Source organism: Lithobates pipiens, unplaced genomic scaffold (genome assembly GCF_037356315.1).
Source record: "Lithobates pipiens isolate NorthernLeopardFrog02 unplaced genomic scaffold, aLitPip1_a1.2 Scaffold_28, whole genome shotgun sequence".
In the NCBI taxonomy this organism is placed as follows: domain Eukaryota; kingdom Metazoa; phylum Chordata; class Amphibia; order Anura; family Ranidae; genus Lithobates; species Lithobates pipiens.
Window position 1 is genome coordinate 72,600,198 of NW_027507789.1, and position 18,051 is coordinate 72,618,248.

General features: G+C 42.4%; 1 protein-coding gene across 2 annotated transcripts in view; it reads left to right on the plus strand.

The window, feature by feature from the left end:
- The window catches only part of PIP4K2B (phosphatidylinositol-5-phosphate 4-kinase type 2 beta), a 371,685-nt gene that overhangs the window by 321,355 nt on the left and 32,279 nt on the right, over positions 1–18,051 (plus strand). The gene's annotated exons all lie outside the window — the stretch shown is intronic.

The following is an 18,051-nucleotide window of genomic DNA, read 5'->3' on the forward strand; positions in this document are numbered from 1 at the left end:
TCTTTTCCTGATGGTGGAGGCATGAACGCTGACCTTAACTGAGGCAAGTGAGGCCTGCAGTTCCTTGGACGTTGTTGTGGGGTCTTTTGTGACCTCTTGGATGAGTCGTCGCTGCGCTCTTGGGGTAATTTTGGGCGGCCGGCCACTCCTGGGAAGGTTCACCACTGTTCCATGTCTTCGCCATTTGTGGATAATGGCTCTCACTGTGGTTCGCTGGATTCCCAAAGCTTTATAACCCTTTCCAGACTGATAGATCTCAATTACTTTCTTTCTTAATTGTTCCTGAATTTCTTTGGGTCTCGGCATGATGTGTAGCTTTTAAGGATCTTCTGGTGGACCTTACTGTGTCAAGCAGCTCCTATTTAAGTGATGCCTTGATTGTGAACAGGTGTGGCAATAATCAGGCCTGGGTGTGGCTAGAGAAATTGAACTCAGGTGTGGACAACCACAGTTATAGTATGTTTTAACAAGGGGGGCAATCACTTTTTCACACAGGGCCATGATGGTTTGGATTTTTTTTCACCTTTAATAATAAACACCTTCATTTACAAATTGCATTTTGTGTTTACTTGTGTTGTCCTTGACTATTGTTTAAATTGGTTTGATGTTCCGAAACACTTAAGTGTGACAAACATGCAAAGGAACAGGAATTGAAGAAGGGGGCAAACACTTTTTCACACCACTGTAGGTTAGGTATGTTGTGAAACTCTAATGGGTGAGAAAGCATTAAAAGCTTCATTGAATTTGATGCGGTTGAGCCCTATCCTCTTTTAATATTGGATTTAGAATAATTCCCCTTTCCTGACATGGGTTATCATCTAGGGTGGAAGGTAGACTTTTGTACACTTTTGACTTTTGTTTTGCTGATGTACAGTGCCTTGCAAAAGTATTCGGCCCCCTTGAACTTTTCAACCTTTTGCCACATTTCAGGCTTCAAACATAAAAATATAAAATTTTTATTTTTTGTGAAGAATCACCAACAAGTGGGACACAATTGTGAAGTGGAACAAAATCTATTGGATAATTTAAACTTTTTTAGCAAATAAAAAACTGAAAAGCGGTGCGTGCAAAATTATTCGGCCCCTTTACTTTCAGTGCAGCAAACTCACTCCAGAAGTTCAGCGAGGATCTCTGAATGATCCAATGTTGTCCTAAATGACTGATGGTGATAAATAGAATCCACCTGTGTGTAATCAAGTCTCTGTATAAATGCACCTGCTCTGTGATAGTCTCAGGGTTCTGTTGAAAGCGCAGAGAGCATCATGAAGACCAAGGAACACACCAGGCAGGTCCGTAATACTGTTGTGGAGAAGTCTAAAGCCGGATTTGGATACAAAAAGATTTCCCAAGCTTTAAACATCCCAAGGAGCACTGTGCAAGCGATCATTTTGAAATGGAAGGAGTATCAGACCACTGCAAATCTACCAAGACCTGGCCGTCCCTCTAAACTTTCAGCTCAGACAAGGAGGTGACTGATCAGAGATGCAGCCAAGAGGCCCATGATCACTCTGGATGAACTGCAGAGAACTACAGCTGAGGTGGGAGAGTCTGTCCATAGGACAACAATCAGTCGTACACGGCACAAATCTGGCCTTTATGGAAGAGTGGCAAGAAGAAAGCCATTTCTCAAAGATATCCATAAAAAGTCTCCTCTAAAGTTTGCCACAAGCCACCTGGGAGACACACCAAACATGTGGAAGAAGGTGCTCTGGTCAGATGAAACCAAAATCTAACTTTTTGCCCACAATGCAAAACGAAATGTTTGGCGTAAAAGCAACACAGCTCATGACCCTCAACACACCATCCCCACTGTCAAACATGGTGGTGGCAGCATCATGGTTTGGGCCTGCTTTTCTTCAGCAGGGACAGGGAAGATGGTTAAAATTGAGGGGAAGATGGATGCAGCCAAATACAGGACCATTCTGGATGAAAACCTGTTGGAGTCTGCAAAAGACCTGAAACTGGGACAGAGATTTATCTTCCAACAAGACAATGATCCCAAACATACAGCAAAATCTACAAAGGAATGGTTCACAAATAAATGTATCCAGGTGTTAGAATGGCCAAGTCAAAGTCCAGACCTGAATCCAATCGAGAATCTGTGGAAAGAGCTGAAAACTGCTGTTCACAAACCCTCTCCATCCAACCTCACTGAGCTCCAGCTGTTTTGCAAGGAAGAATGGGCAAGAATTTCAGTCTCTCGATGTGCAAAACTGATAGAGACATACCCCAAGCGACTTGCAGCTGTAATCGCAGCAAAAGGTGGCTCTACAAAGTATTAACGCAAGGGGGCCAAATAATTTTGAATGCCCCACTTTTCATTTTTTTATTAGTTAAAAAAGTTTCAAAAATCCAATAGATTTCGTTCCACTTCACAATTGTGTCCCACTTGTTGGTGATTCTTCACAAAAAATAAAAATGTTATATCTTTATGTTTGAAGCCTGAAATGTGGCAAAAGGTTGAAAAGTTCAAGGGGGCCGAATACTTTCGCAAGGCACTGTATATCGGTGCGTGTATGGGGCATTGGTAAGGTGCATGTTTCCGATTGCTGCAGCTTCGCTGCATTAGAATGGGGCTTTAAGGATTATTTTTAGCCCCGTGTATAAAAAAAAAATGTTTTTGTTTGATAGGTAGAGGTTGATATTATCACCAGAGGTATATGAAAGGTTAGCTATTTTTTTTAGTTTATACTTAGTTTTATATTGTTTCATGTGTGTCGCCTTGATGTTGGAGAACTATCCGGTCATAGATGGTAATCCGCCCACTCTCAAGATGGAGCTTTCTATACCAAGACACTTACCATTCAGATTGAGGCTTGGTAATTGTATAAATAGCGATGTGACGTGCTGACGTCACCGCGCACTACATCCGTTGTTAGCACGGGCGTGTGTACTACAGCCGGCCGGCTGCAAGTTTGTTGTTTTTATATATATATATATATATTTTTATTTTTCTTATTCTTTGTTTTTATTTTGAGCTAGCATTTTTTTAATAAATACCCTGCGGGTTTTACCCATGGTCGTTCCACCTTTCTTTTTTTCGAGCGAAACTCCACCACTACCCAATGCTGCAATTTTGTCCACTGTGAGTGGAAGAATACTGGGATTGAATCCAAACCGGGGGGCCACCCTTGTGAAATGAGGACCGGATGGTTCGCTATACCACCTGAAAAGACCCAGGCTGGGTAACGGCTATAAGCATTAAAGCACTGCAACTGGTAAGTGCTTATTTGACTCACTCAGTGGTTGGACGCACTTATTAAGATCACTACAACTGTGAAAAGCACTGGCTTTGACCATTCAACTATCAAGAGTTGTGGACATTCTTTGAACTATTGAATAATATATCATAGGAATGCACTGATTTTTTTCTTCACAGGAATGTTTACGGACACTTAATTATAAGGATACTTTGTAACATGGATTGTTTTAATTTGGGAATGCCATTTTTGTTTTTTTCACAGGATTCATTATAGGCATTGAACAATCATAGTTTCACTTCTTTCGTGGTGTTGTTAATATTTATATATATATATATTTTTTCACAGCACAACCTTTTTTTGTATTTATGTTGTATTGTGTGTATCTCATGTAGTATTGCGGCTAATAGTTTTTGTTTTATATTTTTTTTTTGGTCCAGCGCAGTTTTTCTTGCTATAATATTGTTTGAAAGAGTGAATATGCCAGTGGTTCAAGGACTTTTTCTCTAGTAAATTTCTTAAACTGAAAAAAAATGACGGATAGTTCAGTGTCTTTTTGCTCTTTCTGTACAAAGCTCTTGTAGTGACCTGACATTGAGCTGTCCCAGTCTTGATTGGTGTAATTGGTCATAATGGCAATGAGGGGGTAGATATGAGTTATATGAAAATTATTTAAGATGGGTAGATCAACACTGGCACCAGGCGAGGAAAACAAGGGTATTTGCTACCCGGTATGGCAAAGATAGAGAAAGGGTGGTGCTCAGTGGGTCTACAAAGTAGAATTAACCCACATCCCTATTGAATCTTAACAAATGGAGGGATGTTCCTATTATGGGACTTTAACTGGGAAAAAAGCTACTTTAAAGTGGTAATGCGTATGTGTTTCATTTTAAACAAGGTGACAAAAAAATGTAAATATTACAAATCTACAAAATACACAATCATAGTTATACAGAGAAAAAAAATAGTACAGGATGCAAAATATACCAAAAAGTGCAATACAATATGGAAAAGTCACAATCATTAAGCTCCATTGGACATGTGAACTACATGTACAGAGAATACCCAACGCATTTCGAGTAAAAACTCTTCTTCAGGGTAATTGATTGAAAACAGCATGGTACAGATGTGTCTCACATGTGACTCATGAGATGGTTCCGTTGTCCATGGCTGTAGGGGCTCTTCACCATGAGATAATCCAATTCCAAGTTATTTCCTCACCCAGGTTTCCGCTGGTTATTGGTTATCCTTGGTTACAGAGGCACAACCCCTTTTTTAATTGGTTCCATGCTGAGGTTCTCTCCTGGTCACCACAATGCAGTGAGACATGCTTCCTGAAGGCATCCAAGGTCCTCTGCACCTCTTCACTCCCCTACCTGCCAGAGGAGCACCGCGATATTAGCGATGTCTTTGATAAAGGTCAAGCCAGTAGTTTGCCTCCTCACCGGTCTTATGATTGTGCAATTTACCTTCAACCCAGTGCCATACTTCCTTGTGGCCGGGTTTACCCTTTGTCTGTCTTGGAGGATAAAGCCATGGAGGAGTATGTTGCTGACGCACTTTCTCAAGGTTTCATCCGCAAATCCTTGTCTCCTGCTGGTGCTAGTTTCTTCTTTGTGAAGAAGAAGAGCGGTGAACTGAGACCTTGTATAGATTATAGGGGTCTTAATCGTGTCACGATTAAGAATGCCTACCCGATTCCATTGATTACAGAGTTATTTTGACCGCCTCAAGGGAGCAATGGTTTTCACAAAGCTTGACTTAAGAGGGGCATACAATCTTGTGCGCATTAAGGAGGGTGACGTGTGGAAAACTGCGTTTAATACCAGAACAGGCCATTATGAATACCTGGTAATACCTTTTGGCCTTTATAACGCCCTGGCAGTTTTCCAGGAATTTATTCCCATGGTCTCTCGGATTCCATCAAGGATGATATAGCAGCCCGAGATATACCCACTGAGCTGGAGAGCTTGATCTCGTTTGCCATCCTCATTGACTCCAGACTCAGAGAAAGACTTTCTCTTAAGGAGCGCTTGCGGAAGCCTCCTGTACGTTTGCCTCCGAGCTTTGTAGTCCCACTCATGCCTCCCTCACCTTCCATGCCTCCTGGTACCGAGTCGGTCAGTGAAGATGAACCCATGCACCCGAGATTTGTTGCAGTTATATGTGGCGGTTTATCTCGATGATATCCTCATATTTTCCAAGTCCCTAGAGAGCCACCACACAGATGTCTGTCGTGTGCTTTAGAAACTAAGAGAGAACAATCTCTATTGTAAACTGGAGAAGTGCGAGTTTTATCGTGAACAGGTTACATTCCTGGGCTATGTAATTTCCACTGCTGGTTTTTCAATGGACCCAGAGAAACTTTCCGCAGTCCTACAATGGCCTCGACCCGTGGGTTTACGTCCTCTGCATCGTTTCCTGGATTTTGCCAACTACTATCGGAAGTTTATTCGTAACTTCTCATTTCTGGTCAAGCCCATGACTGATATGACCAAAAAGAACGGTGACCCACAGAGTTGGTCTCCGGAGGCCATTAAGGCCTTTGAGACTCTCATCCTGATCCTACATTGCCTTTTATCCTAGAAGTTGATGCTTCTGAGACTGGAGTTGGCGCCCTTCTGTCTCAACGTCCTAACTCTGAGAACGCTATGCATCCGTGTGGCTACTTTTCCAAGAAATTGTCCCCTGCTGAGTGCAATTATGAGATTGGTGACAGAGAGCTGTTGCCGAACATTTTAGCCCTGAAAGAATGGAGACATCTCCTTGAACGTACCACTGTGCCTGTTCTTATTCTTACTGACCATAAGAATCTTACATTCTTGTCTGAGGCTAAGCGACTCTCTCCCAGAAGGGCGTGATGGGCTCTTTTCTTGTCGAGCTTTAATTACATTCTCATTCTCATTCTTACCCGGTACTAAGAATGTAAGGGCTGATGCCTTGTCACGACAATTTTCCTCCACTTCCAAGTCGGAGTCGGTTCCGGTTCCTATTATTCCTCCTTGTCGTATCTTGGCAACGGTTCGCACCAGTCTTACTTCTCCTTTGGGTGACAAAATTCTTGCTGCTCAGGTCCAGGCTCCTCCTGAGAAACCTTGTGACCGCTGCTTTGTCCCAGAGAGTCTCCGTACTGCTGTGCTCCAGACTTACCATTCTCCCGAGGCAGCTGGCCATCCTGGGAGGAATCAACTAATTTGGGCCATTTCCCAACAATTCTGGTGGCCTAGTCTACAGGCTGATGTTACTGCCTTCGTAGCTGCCTGTCCCATGTGTGCTCAGAGTAAGACTCCACGACACCTTCCAGTGGGCCTCCTACAACCCATTCCCAATGGAGAGAGGCCCTGGACTCACCTGTCAATGGATTTCATTGTGGAGTTGCCCAACTCCCAAGGCAATACTGTTATCCTTATAGTGGTTGACCGGCTCTCAAAGATGTGTCATTGTATTCCACTTAAGAAGTTGCCTACCTCTAAGGAACTGGCTTCTATTTTTTCTTGGGAGATCTTTCGCTTACATGGGCTACCCAAGGTGATGGTCTCGGACAGGGGCACTCAGTTTGTCTCCCGGTTCTGTTGAGCCTTTTGTGCACAGTTGGGAATCCAGCTTGCGTTCTCTTCTGCATATCACCACAGTCTAATGGGGCCACAGAACGAGCCAATCAGTCCTTTGAGCAATTCCTACATTGCTATATTTCTGACCACCATAACAACTGGTCAGACCTATTTATTTGAGTTTGCTCACAACAGTGCCTTGAATTCTGCCTCCCGATTGTCTCCATTTATGGCGAATTATGGTTTCTAACCTTTCATGTTGCCTGACTCGTTTGTTCCGCAGAGTATTCCTGCATTAGAGGAGCATCTCCGTGGTCTTCGTTCCACTCAAGTACAAGTCCAGGAGGCTTTGCGTCATGGTATAGAAAGCGCCATCTTGAGAGTGGGTGGATTACCATCTATGAGCGGATAGTTCTCCAACATCAAGGCGCCACACATGAAACAATATAACACTAAGTATAAACTAAAAAAAATAGCTAGCCTTTCATCTACCTCTGGTGATAATATCAACCTCTACCTAACAAACAAAACCTTTTTTTGTATACACGGGTCTAAAAATAATCCATAAAGTCCCATTCTAATGCTGTGAAGCTGCAGCAATCGGAAATATGTACCTTACCAATGCCCCATACACGCACCGATATACATCGGAATAGTGTAACCAAATTACTTTCTAATTTATCCTTTCGGTAAAACAAAAGTCTACCTTCCACCCTAGATGATAACCCATGTCCGGAAAGGGGAATTATTCTAAATCCAATATTAAAATAGAGGATAGGGAGCTACCGCATCAAATTCAATGACGCTTTTAATGCTTTCTCACCCATTAGAGTTTCACAAATTGAGTTGAATCAAACAGGTCAATGGCTTGCCCTACCACCAACCCCAAAAACAACAAGATACCTAACCTAAATTATTACACCCACCCTGGCAGATCAGATCCTCACGATAAATATCGTGTGTCAACCAAATCGACCAATATAGGAAAAGCTCCAAATGGAAATCAATGTATGCATATCTGCTCAAATGTGAGGATATAAATCCCTACCAGACCACACATACAGCAATAACCTTGTTGGAATAACTGTCTCCCAGGTACAAGGGGGCCACACATATAGCCACTATACCACCCATTGAAGGGAAAAATAAGCCAAAAGAGAAAAAGGGGGAACAAAAAAATTTCAATACATAAAATAAGATGCCAAAAAACTTTAAATTATACAAGTTCACGGGAAGCACATCATTATTTATCCTAAGTCGTGCCTCCTTGGCTCTTAAAACGAAATCTAGTATATGTTATATTATGTAGGCAAAAAAAAAAAAAAAAACATAAACGGACGTAAGTCTATACATACTATATAATCTAAACCTTCACCAAAAGGGAAAGTTTTAAGGTTTAATTATTCAGGGACCTACACCTCACGATTCAGATCGAGTTCACATCAAAACATAGAAGATAGAATCACATAACTTGTTACAGTACTCATAACTCAAGCGTTATCAATAAATGCATTGATGTCTACGTCTATGTTTAAACCGTGAGGGGTATATGTCTTCAACCTGTGTACCCATGCCATTTCTAATTTTGAAATATTCCTTACCAAATTACTCCCCCTCCAATGGGGGTTAAATTTGTCTATACCAAGGAAAATGGTGTTAGAGGGGTCTCTCTTATGGGCAATCAGGTAATGCTTTGATACAGAGTGTTTGGTTAACCCCCTCCTAATATTATTAATATGTTCATTGAGGCGTACACTTAAAGGGCATTTGGTCCTGCCCACATACTGCAGGCCACAAGGGCACTTCTTTTTGCAACCATTAGTACATGCGATGCCCTCTTTCATTAAGGATACATGCCATGTCATTAACCTCTTGGCTGATCTAAAACCCCAAGAAGGTATGTGGCTAGTTATAGCCGATATTACATCGCTGTACATAATCATTCCCCATGAGCTCGGTCTGAGTGCATTCGCACTTGGTAGTAGAACAAATCGAGCACATCATGGAATTTTTGGAGTTGGGGGCTACTCATAATTTTTTCTGGTTCAATTGACAGTTTTATCGCCAGGATATGGGCGTTGCTATGGGGGCTAAATACGCCCCTAGCCTGGCGAACCTGTTCATGGCCCAGTGGGAGGAGGACGCCGTCTATGCCCAGGGTAGACCTGAGGTTGCCCTTTGGGCACAGAACATAGACAACATCCTCCTCTTGTGGCATGGCAGTAGAGCGTCTTTGGATGGGTTTATGGACTCACTTAATCCAAATAATAGGGGGATTCATCTGACCTATGAGGCTAATTGCAAGGAGATTAATTTTTTAGACTTGTTTGTCACGTCTACTTTTTTCAAGTCTATTGATCGGAATTCATATATCCCGATGGGGAGTTGCCATCATACTTCTTGGCTCCGTTCAGTCCCTAAGAGCCAATATATGAGGCTAAAACGGAACTGTATGGAACCTGACCAATTTCTTATACAGGCTGAGACTCTTACTTCCAAATTTTTGTAAAAGGGTTATGATAAAAAAATATTACAGGATACCTTGAATCAAGTTACTTTAATGGACAGGGGGGTCCTCGTGAAAGAGAGGACGTCCCCACAGGGTGCCGTTGAAAGAGGGGGTATCCCGTTTATTACAAATTTCTCTAATCAGCATCATAGCATTAGCCATATTTTAAGCAAACATTGGCACATTTTGGGGAACGATAGGGTATTGAAGACCATCTTACCCAATAAACCGCAGGTTCTGTTTAGGGGTGTTCCCTCCTTGAGAGATAAGTTGGCACCTAATGTGCTGAACCCCCTGAGAATAAACCAATTTTTTTTGGGAGAATTCACGGGCTACTATCAATGTAGGCGATGCCAAGTATGTTCCTTAAATGGATGTGGCCTACATAACATAACATATACTAGATTTAGTTTTAAGAGCCAAGGAGGCACGACTTAGGATAAATAATGATGTGCTTCCTCTGAACTGGTATCATTGAAAGTTTTTTTGCACCTTATTTTATGTATTGAAATTTTTTTTGTTCCCCCTTTTTCTCTTTTGGCTTATTTTTCCCTTCAATGGGTGGTATAGTGGCTATATGTGTGGCCTCCTTGTACCTGGGAGCCAGTTATTCTAACAAGGTTATTGATGTATGTGTGGTCTGGTAGTGATTTATATCCTCACATTTGAGCAGATATGCATACATTGATTTCCATTTGGAGCTTTTCCTGTATTGGTCGATTTGGTTGACACAGAATATTTATCGTGAGGATCTGATCTGCCAGGGTGGGTGTAATAATTTACAGTGGTGTGAAAAAGTGTTTGCCCCCTTCCTCATTTCCTGTTCCTTTGCATGTTTGTCACACTTAAGTGTTTCGGAACATCAAACCAATTTAAACAATAGTCAAGGACAACACAAGTAAACACAAAATGCAATTTGTAAATGAAGGTGTTTATTATTAAAGGTGAAAAAAAGTCCAAACCATCATGGCCCTGTGTGAAAAAGTGATTGCCCCCTAAACCTAATAACTGGTTGGGCCACCCTTAGCAGCAACAACTGCAACCAAGCGTTTGCGATAACGTGCAATGAGGCTTTTACAGCGTCCTGGAGGAATTTTGGCCCACTCATCTTTGCAGAATTGTCCTAATTCAGTTACATTAGAGGGTTTTCGAGCATGAACGGCCTTTTTAAGGTCATACCACAACATCTCAATAGGATTCAGGTCAGGACTTTGGCTAGGCCACTCCAAAGTCTTCATTTTGTTTTTCTTCAGCCATTCGGTGGTGGACTTGCTGGTGTGTTTAGGATCATTGTCCTGCTGCAGAACCCAAGTTCGTTTCAGCTTGAGTACATGAACAGATGGTCGGACATTCTCCCTCAGGATCTCTTGGTAGACAGCAGAATTCATAGTTCCTTTTATCACGGCAAGTCTTCCAGGTCCTGAAGCAGCAAAACAGCCCCAGACCATCACACTACCACCACCATATTTTACTGTTGGTATAATGTTCTTTTTATGAAATGCAGTGTTCCTTCTACGCCAGATATACTTGGACACACACCTTCCAAAGAGTTCCACTTTTGTCTCATCGGTCCACAGAATGTTGTCCCAAAAGTCTTGGGGATCATCAAGATGTGTTGTGGAGAAATTGAGATGAGCTTTGATGTTCTTTTTGCTCAGCAGTGGTTTTCTCCTTGGAACTCTGCCATGCAGGCCATTTTTGCCCAGTCTTTTCCTGATGGTGGAGGCATGAACGCTGACCTTAACTGAGGCAAGTGAGGCCTGCAGTTCCTTGGACGTTGTTGTGGGGTCTTTTGTGACCTCTTGGATGAGTCGTCGCTGCGCTCTTGGGGTAATTTTGGGCGGCCGGCCACTCCTGGGAAGGTTCACCACTGTTCCATGTCTTCGCCATTTGTGGATAATGGCTCTCACTGTGGTTCGCTGGATTCCCAAAGCTTTATAACCCTTTCCAGACTGATAGATCTCAATTACTTTCTTTCTTAATTGTTCCTGAATTTCTTTGGGTCTCGGCATGATGTGTAGCTTTTAAGGATCTTCTGGTGGACCTTACTGTGTCAAGCAGCTCCTATTTAAGTGATGCCTTGATTGTGAACAGGTGTGGCAATAATCAGGCCTGGGTGTGGCTAGAGAAATTGAACTCAGGTGTGGACAACCACAGTTATAGTATGTTTTAACAAGGGGGGCAATCACTTTTTCACACAGGGCCATGATGGTTTGGATTTTTTTTCACCTTTAATAATAAACACCTTCATTTACAAATTGCATTTTGTGTTTACTTGTGTTGTCCTTGACTATTGTTTAAATTGGTTTGATGTTCCGAAACACTTAAGTGTGACAAACATGCAAAGGAACAGGAATTGAAGAAGGGGGCAAACACTTTTTCACACCACTGTAGGTTAGGTATGTTGTGAAACTCTAATGGGTGAGAAAGCATTAAAAGCTTCATTGAATTTGATGCGGTTGAGCCCTATCCTCTTTTAATATTGGATTTAGAATAATTCCCCTTTCCTGACATGGGTTATCATCTAGGGTGGAAGGTAGACTTTTGTACACTTTTGACTTTTGTTTTGCTGATGTACAGTGCCTTGCAAAAGTATTCGGCCCCCTTGAACTTTTCAACCTTTTGCCACATTTCAGGCTTCAAACATAAAAATATAAAATTTTTATTTTTTGTGAAGAATCACCAACAAGTGGGACACAATTGTGAAGTGGAACAAAATCTATTGGATAATTTAAACTTTTTTAGCAAATAAAAAACTGAAAAGCGGTGCGTGCAAAATTATTCGGCCCCTTTACTTTCAGTGCAGCAAACTCACTCCAGAAGTTCAGCGAGGATCTCTGAATGATCCAATGTTGTCCTAAATGACTGATGGTGATAAATAGAATCCACCTGTGTGTAATCAAGTCTCTGTATAAATGCACCTGCTCTGTGATAGTCTCAGGGTTCTGTTGAAAGCGCAGAGAGCATCATGAAGACCAAGGAACACACCAGGCAGGTCCGTAATACTGTTGTGGAGAAGTCTAAAGCCGGATTTGGATACAAAAAGATTTCCCAAGCTTTAAACATCCCAAGGAGCACTGTGCAAGCGATCATTTTGAAATGGAAGGAGTATCAGACCACTGCAAATCTACCAAGACCTGGCCGTCCCTCTAAACTTTCAGCTCAGACAAGGAGGTGACTGATCAGAGATGCAGCCAAGAGGCCCATGATCACTCTGGATGAACTGCAGAGAACTACAGCTGAGGTGGGAGAGTCTGTCCATAGGACAACAATCAGTCGTACACGGCACAAATCTGGCCTTTATGGAAGAGTGGCAAGAAGAAAGCCATTTCTCAAAGATATCCATAAAAAGTCTCCTCTAAAGTTTGCCACAAGCCACCTGGGAGACACACCAAACATGTGGAAGAAGGTGCTCTGGTCAGATGAAACCAAAATCTAACTTTTTGCCCACAATGCAAAACGAAATGTTTGGCGTAAAAGCAACACAGCTCATGACCCTCAACACACCATCCCCACTGTCAAACATGGTGGTGGCAGCATCATGGTTTGGGCCTGCTTTTCTTCAGCAGGGACAGGGAAGATGGTTAAAATTGAGGGGAAGATGGATGCAGCCAAATACAGGACCATTCTGGATGAAAACCTGTTGGAGTCTGCAAAAGACCTGAAACTGGGACAGAGATTTATCTTCCAACAAGACAATGATCCCAAACATACAGCAAAATCTACAAAGGAATGGTTCACAAATAAATGTATCCAGGTGTTAGAATGGCCAAGTCAAAGTCCAGACCTGAATCCAATCGAGAATCTGTGGAAAGAGCTGAAAACTGCTGTTCACAAACCCTCTCCATCCAACCTCACTGAGCTCCAGCTGTTTTGCAAGGAAGAATGGGCAAGAATTTCAGTCTCTCGATGTGCAAAACTGATAGAGACATACCCCAAGCGACTTGCAGCTGTAATCGCAGCAAAAGGTGGCTCTACAAAGTATTAACGCAAGGGGGCCAAATAATTTTGAATGCCCCACTTTTCATTTTTTTATTAGTTAAAAAAGTTTCAAAAATCCAATAGATTTCGTTCCACTTCACAATTGTGTCCCACTTGTTGGTGATTCTTCACAAAAAATAAAAATGTTATATCTTTATGTTTGAAGCCTGAAATGTGGCAAAAGGTTGAAAAGTTCAAGGGGGCCGAATACTTTCGCAAGGCACTGTATATCGGTGCGTGTATGGGGCATTGGTAAGGTGCATGTTTCCGATTGCTGCAGCTTCGCTGCATTAGAATGGGGCTTTAAGGATTATTTTTAGCCCCGTGTATAAAAAAAAAATGTTTTTGTTTGATAGGTAGAGGTTGATATTATCACCAGAGGTATATGAAAGGTTAGCTATTTTTTTTAGTTTATACTTAGTTTTATATTGTTTCATGTGTGTCGCCTTGATGTTGGAGAACTATCCGGTCATAGATGGTAATCCGCCCACTCTCAAGATGGAGCTTTCTATACCAAGACACTTACCATTCAGATTGAGGCTTGGTAATTGTATAAATAGCGATGTGACGTGCTGACGTCACCGCGCACTACATCCGTTGTTAGCACGGGCGTGTGTACTACAGCCGGCCGGCTGCAAGTTTGTTGTTTTTATATATATATATATATATTTTTATTTTTCTTATTCTTTGTTTTTATTTTGAGCTAGCATTTTTTTAATAAATACCCTGCGGGTTTTACCCATGGTCGTTCCACCTTTCTTTTTTTCGAGCGAAACTCCACCACTACCCAATGCTGCAATTTTGTCCACTGTGAGTGGAAGAATACTGGGATTGAATCCAAACCGGGGGGCCACCCTTGTGAAATGAGGACCGGATGGTTCGCTATACCACCTGAAAAGACCCAGGCTGGGTAACGGCTATAAGCATTAAAGCACTGCAACTGGTAAGCGCTTATTTGACTCACTCAGTGGTTGGACGCACTTATTAAGATCACTACAACTGTGAAAAGCACTGGCTTTGACCATTCAACTATCAAGAGTTGTGGACATTCTTTGAACTATTGAATAATATATCATAGGAATGCACTGATTTTTTTCTTCACAGGAATGTTTACGGACACTTAATTATAAGGATACTTTGTAACATGGATTGTTTTAATTTGGGAATGCCATTTTTGTTTTTTTCACAGGATTCATTATAGGCATTGAACAATCATAGTTTCACTTCTTTCGTGGTGTTGTTAATATTTATATATATATATATTTTTTCACAGCACAACCTTTTTTTGTATTTATGTTGTATTGTGTGTATCTCATGTAGTATTGCGGCTAATAGTTTTTGTTTTATATTTTTTTTTTGGTCCAGCGCAGTTTTTCTTGCTATAATATTGTTTGAAAGAGTGAATATGCCAGTGGTTCAAGGACTTTTTCTCTAGTAAATTTCTTAAACTGAAAAAAAAGACGGATAGTTCAGTGTCTTTTTGCTCTTTCTGTACAAAGCTCTTGTAGTGACCTGACATTGAGCTGTCCCAGTCTTGATTGGTGTAATTGGTCATAATGGCAATGAGGGGGTAGATATGAGTTATATGAAAATTATTTAAGATGGGTAGATCAACACTGGCACCAGGCGAGGAAAACAAGGGTATTTGCTACCCGGTATGGCAAAGATAGAGAAAGGGTGGTGCTCAGTGGGTCTACAAAGTAGAATTAACCCACATCCCTATTGAATCTTAACAAATGGAGGGATGTTCCTATTATGGGACTTTAACTGGGAAAAAAGCTACTTTAAAGTGGTAATGCGTATGTGTTTCATTTTAAACAAGGTGACAAAAAAATGTAAATATTACAAATCTACAAAATACACAATCATAGTTATACAGAGAAAAAAAATAGTACAGGATGCAAAATATACCAAAAAGTGCAATACAATATGGAAAAGTCACAATCATTAAGCTCCATTGGACATGTGAACTACATGTACAGAGAATACCCAACGCATTTCGAGTAAAAACTCTTCTTCAGGGTAATTGATTGAAAACAGCATGGTACAGATGTGTCTGCAATTGAGGGAATACTTCATGAGCAAATCAACAAAAAAGAAGGTATAAAACATTCACATAAATATATATAGCAGCAAGATTATTCATTATAAAAGGATTTTTTGTATGAGGATCAGTACTGACCATAAAGTATTGCTTGAGAGCATCATAGGTTCCTGCATCCATGTAGGAAACATATTAAAAAACAGGGTAGAGAAAAAACTGTCAGGGACAGCTAACCACTGATCCTAATGCCTGCTCCTGGATCGGATTGAGGAGAGCCGCGTGTGTCAGGCCCGGAGGGGCCCCAAGGGGAGAGAGGGAATTCCCCACAGAGGGCGCCACGACACCTGGTAAAAGTGGTGCTTCTTGGGGAGTCGGCCTCTACACCCTAGAAAGGGAGAGGGATATGAGAAAGAATAAGCAGAACTAATTTGAGAGGCCATAGATGCCCAGAACCCGTAAGTACATAACCCCCTAGGTTAATTGCTGTATACATACCTGGGGACACGTCCTAATGTTGGGGTATAGGGTCCTGCTGGACAATGATGAAGATTGGGGGCAACAGTCGCTCCACTCAACACGGAGTATGGTGGCTACCGGTGAGGGGGGGGGGGAGGGAGACACAGAGAGGTATGAGAGATGGTCCCGGTGTGGGGAGATTGGTAAGATGTACCTAGCTCCCTATGCAACCTGACTGCCGAGATGTAGGCAAAAAGTGGACCGGGCACAGGGTCCAGTGAAGGACTGGAATACCAGTCTGAAATATAAAGGATGGAAAGAAAAAATGAGTAACTGTGAAGGCTAAATGTGTATGGAAAGACAGAACGGTAGAGAAGTCGGGGTACAGGGGATTACAGTTCCCCCGTATGCACATCTCTAGAGAGGTCCCCCAAGAAAAATAAAGGTAGCAGTAACAACCAACAGGAGTTTCCTCAGAAGGAGTCCCAGGCTGAGAGACATGGAATGGCGGTGGTGGATGTCCTGGTGCAGGAAAAGCACAGATCCAGGATTGATGCAGAGGGTAGTGAAAGAGAATTCTATTCTATTTGTACCCGCCACCCCAATGTTCACATACAGGCAGGCGAGCGAGCTCCCTTCAAGACCAACTCTTCTGCAGTGAATTCAGAGGGGGGTAAACGTGATCCCTGTAAGAATTTGGGCACGTTTACCTGTGGAGGATGCAACTACTGCAGGTTCCTTAACACCTCCAAAAATATTACCTTGCCCAATGGTGAATGCCTCAAACCGAGACATTTTGCAAATTGCAAAACATGCGGGGTTGTATATTTGCTAATATGTGAGTGCACCAGCTTCTATGTTGGCAAGACCATTCAGGAGTTCTGGCGAAGGGCCTGCAGACACATTGCAGCAATGAAAACACGCAACCCAAATCTGCTATTAGGCCGACATGTCACCAATGTACATGAGGGCATTTGCCCCAAATTTTCTTTGTAATTCTTGACCGCGTCCATACTGGTATGCGCGGAGGTGATGTAAACAAAACTTTGCTGAATGGGGGGGGTGACCGGAAGCTGATGCGGACGCGGGTGTGAGAGTGTGAATGCTTTCCCCCTCCCTCTCCCCCTGCTCCTCTAGAAACCAACTTCTCTGGGACCTCTGGATGTCGTGGGCCGATCGGGAGAAGCTGCTGTCCATGAGAGGTGGTAGGAGGCAGATGCTTAGCTTGAGAGAGAACGGAGCCTCTCCTGTAAGTACTTGCTGGTATCTTTACTGTAAACAGTGCAGGAGATTGAAACTTCGCCTCCCTCCCCCCCTGCTATCTGATAAACAGCGGAGGAAATAGCGGCGGTGAAAGAACCCCCCCGCCCTCGTCTACCTCCCGTTGGGACGGATCAGCTTCACAGCAGTGATTTGAAAGGACTCCCACTGAACTCCTGTAACAGTCTCACATGCTGGAAGGAAGGACATAGGAGGGATGGCTTGTTTACTCCCCTGTCGGAATTCTACAGATATCAGCGAGGTGACTGGGTGAGATAATTCTAAAGTATTATTTGTTGGAGGAAGACAGGGATAGAGCAAGATTTTTTTCTTTTTTTTTCTTCCACTCCTCCTACTACACTTAGGTCAGACTGTGTTGGAAATTCAATATGCTGACTTTGTCTCCCTAGTATTAAGCTCTTATTTTTAAAAAGCAAGTTGAGTGGCTGACAGGTCTGTTCATATGTAATACAAAAACCTTTGAGAACTGATAATTACAGGGTTGATCCCTGCAGCATTGGAGGACAGTTGAAAAGGGGTTTCCTTTTTTCTTTTTTTTCTTTTTTTTTGTGTTCTGCCTGGTTTTTCTATGAGCACTAATAACTGCCAGATCAATTGCCAGATCTAATTGTTAATTTTAAGGACTTTTTGTTTAAAAACCATTGCAAAACCCATGTGGGATATGGAAAGTTATTATGGTTTATGGGACAAATCTAATATTAAACAAAGTGTTTATTGAGGCATGATTGGATGCAGAGGTAAAAGGTTGCTGTGAGCCTGGACCTCAAGCCCGCCCCAGGCGGGATATATGGAGGCGTGGGAACTAGGAGAGGAAGGGGAGATACAAAAACGCCAAGAGATAGAACAGAAGGTAGAGGCGAGGAGCTCACTCTTTAGTGATTCCCCTGCAGCAGAGTTCAGGGTTACACGGCATTATACACCCCGGTGAGAGCGAGGGTGGGTAGACGCCGTGGGATAGAGCGAACGCCTATTACCTCCTACTGCCCCCAGTATATTAGTTGAACAACCCCGCTTTGTAGCATGCCTAGA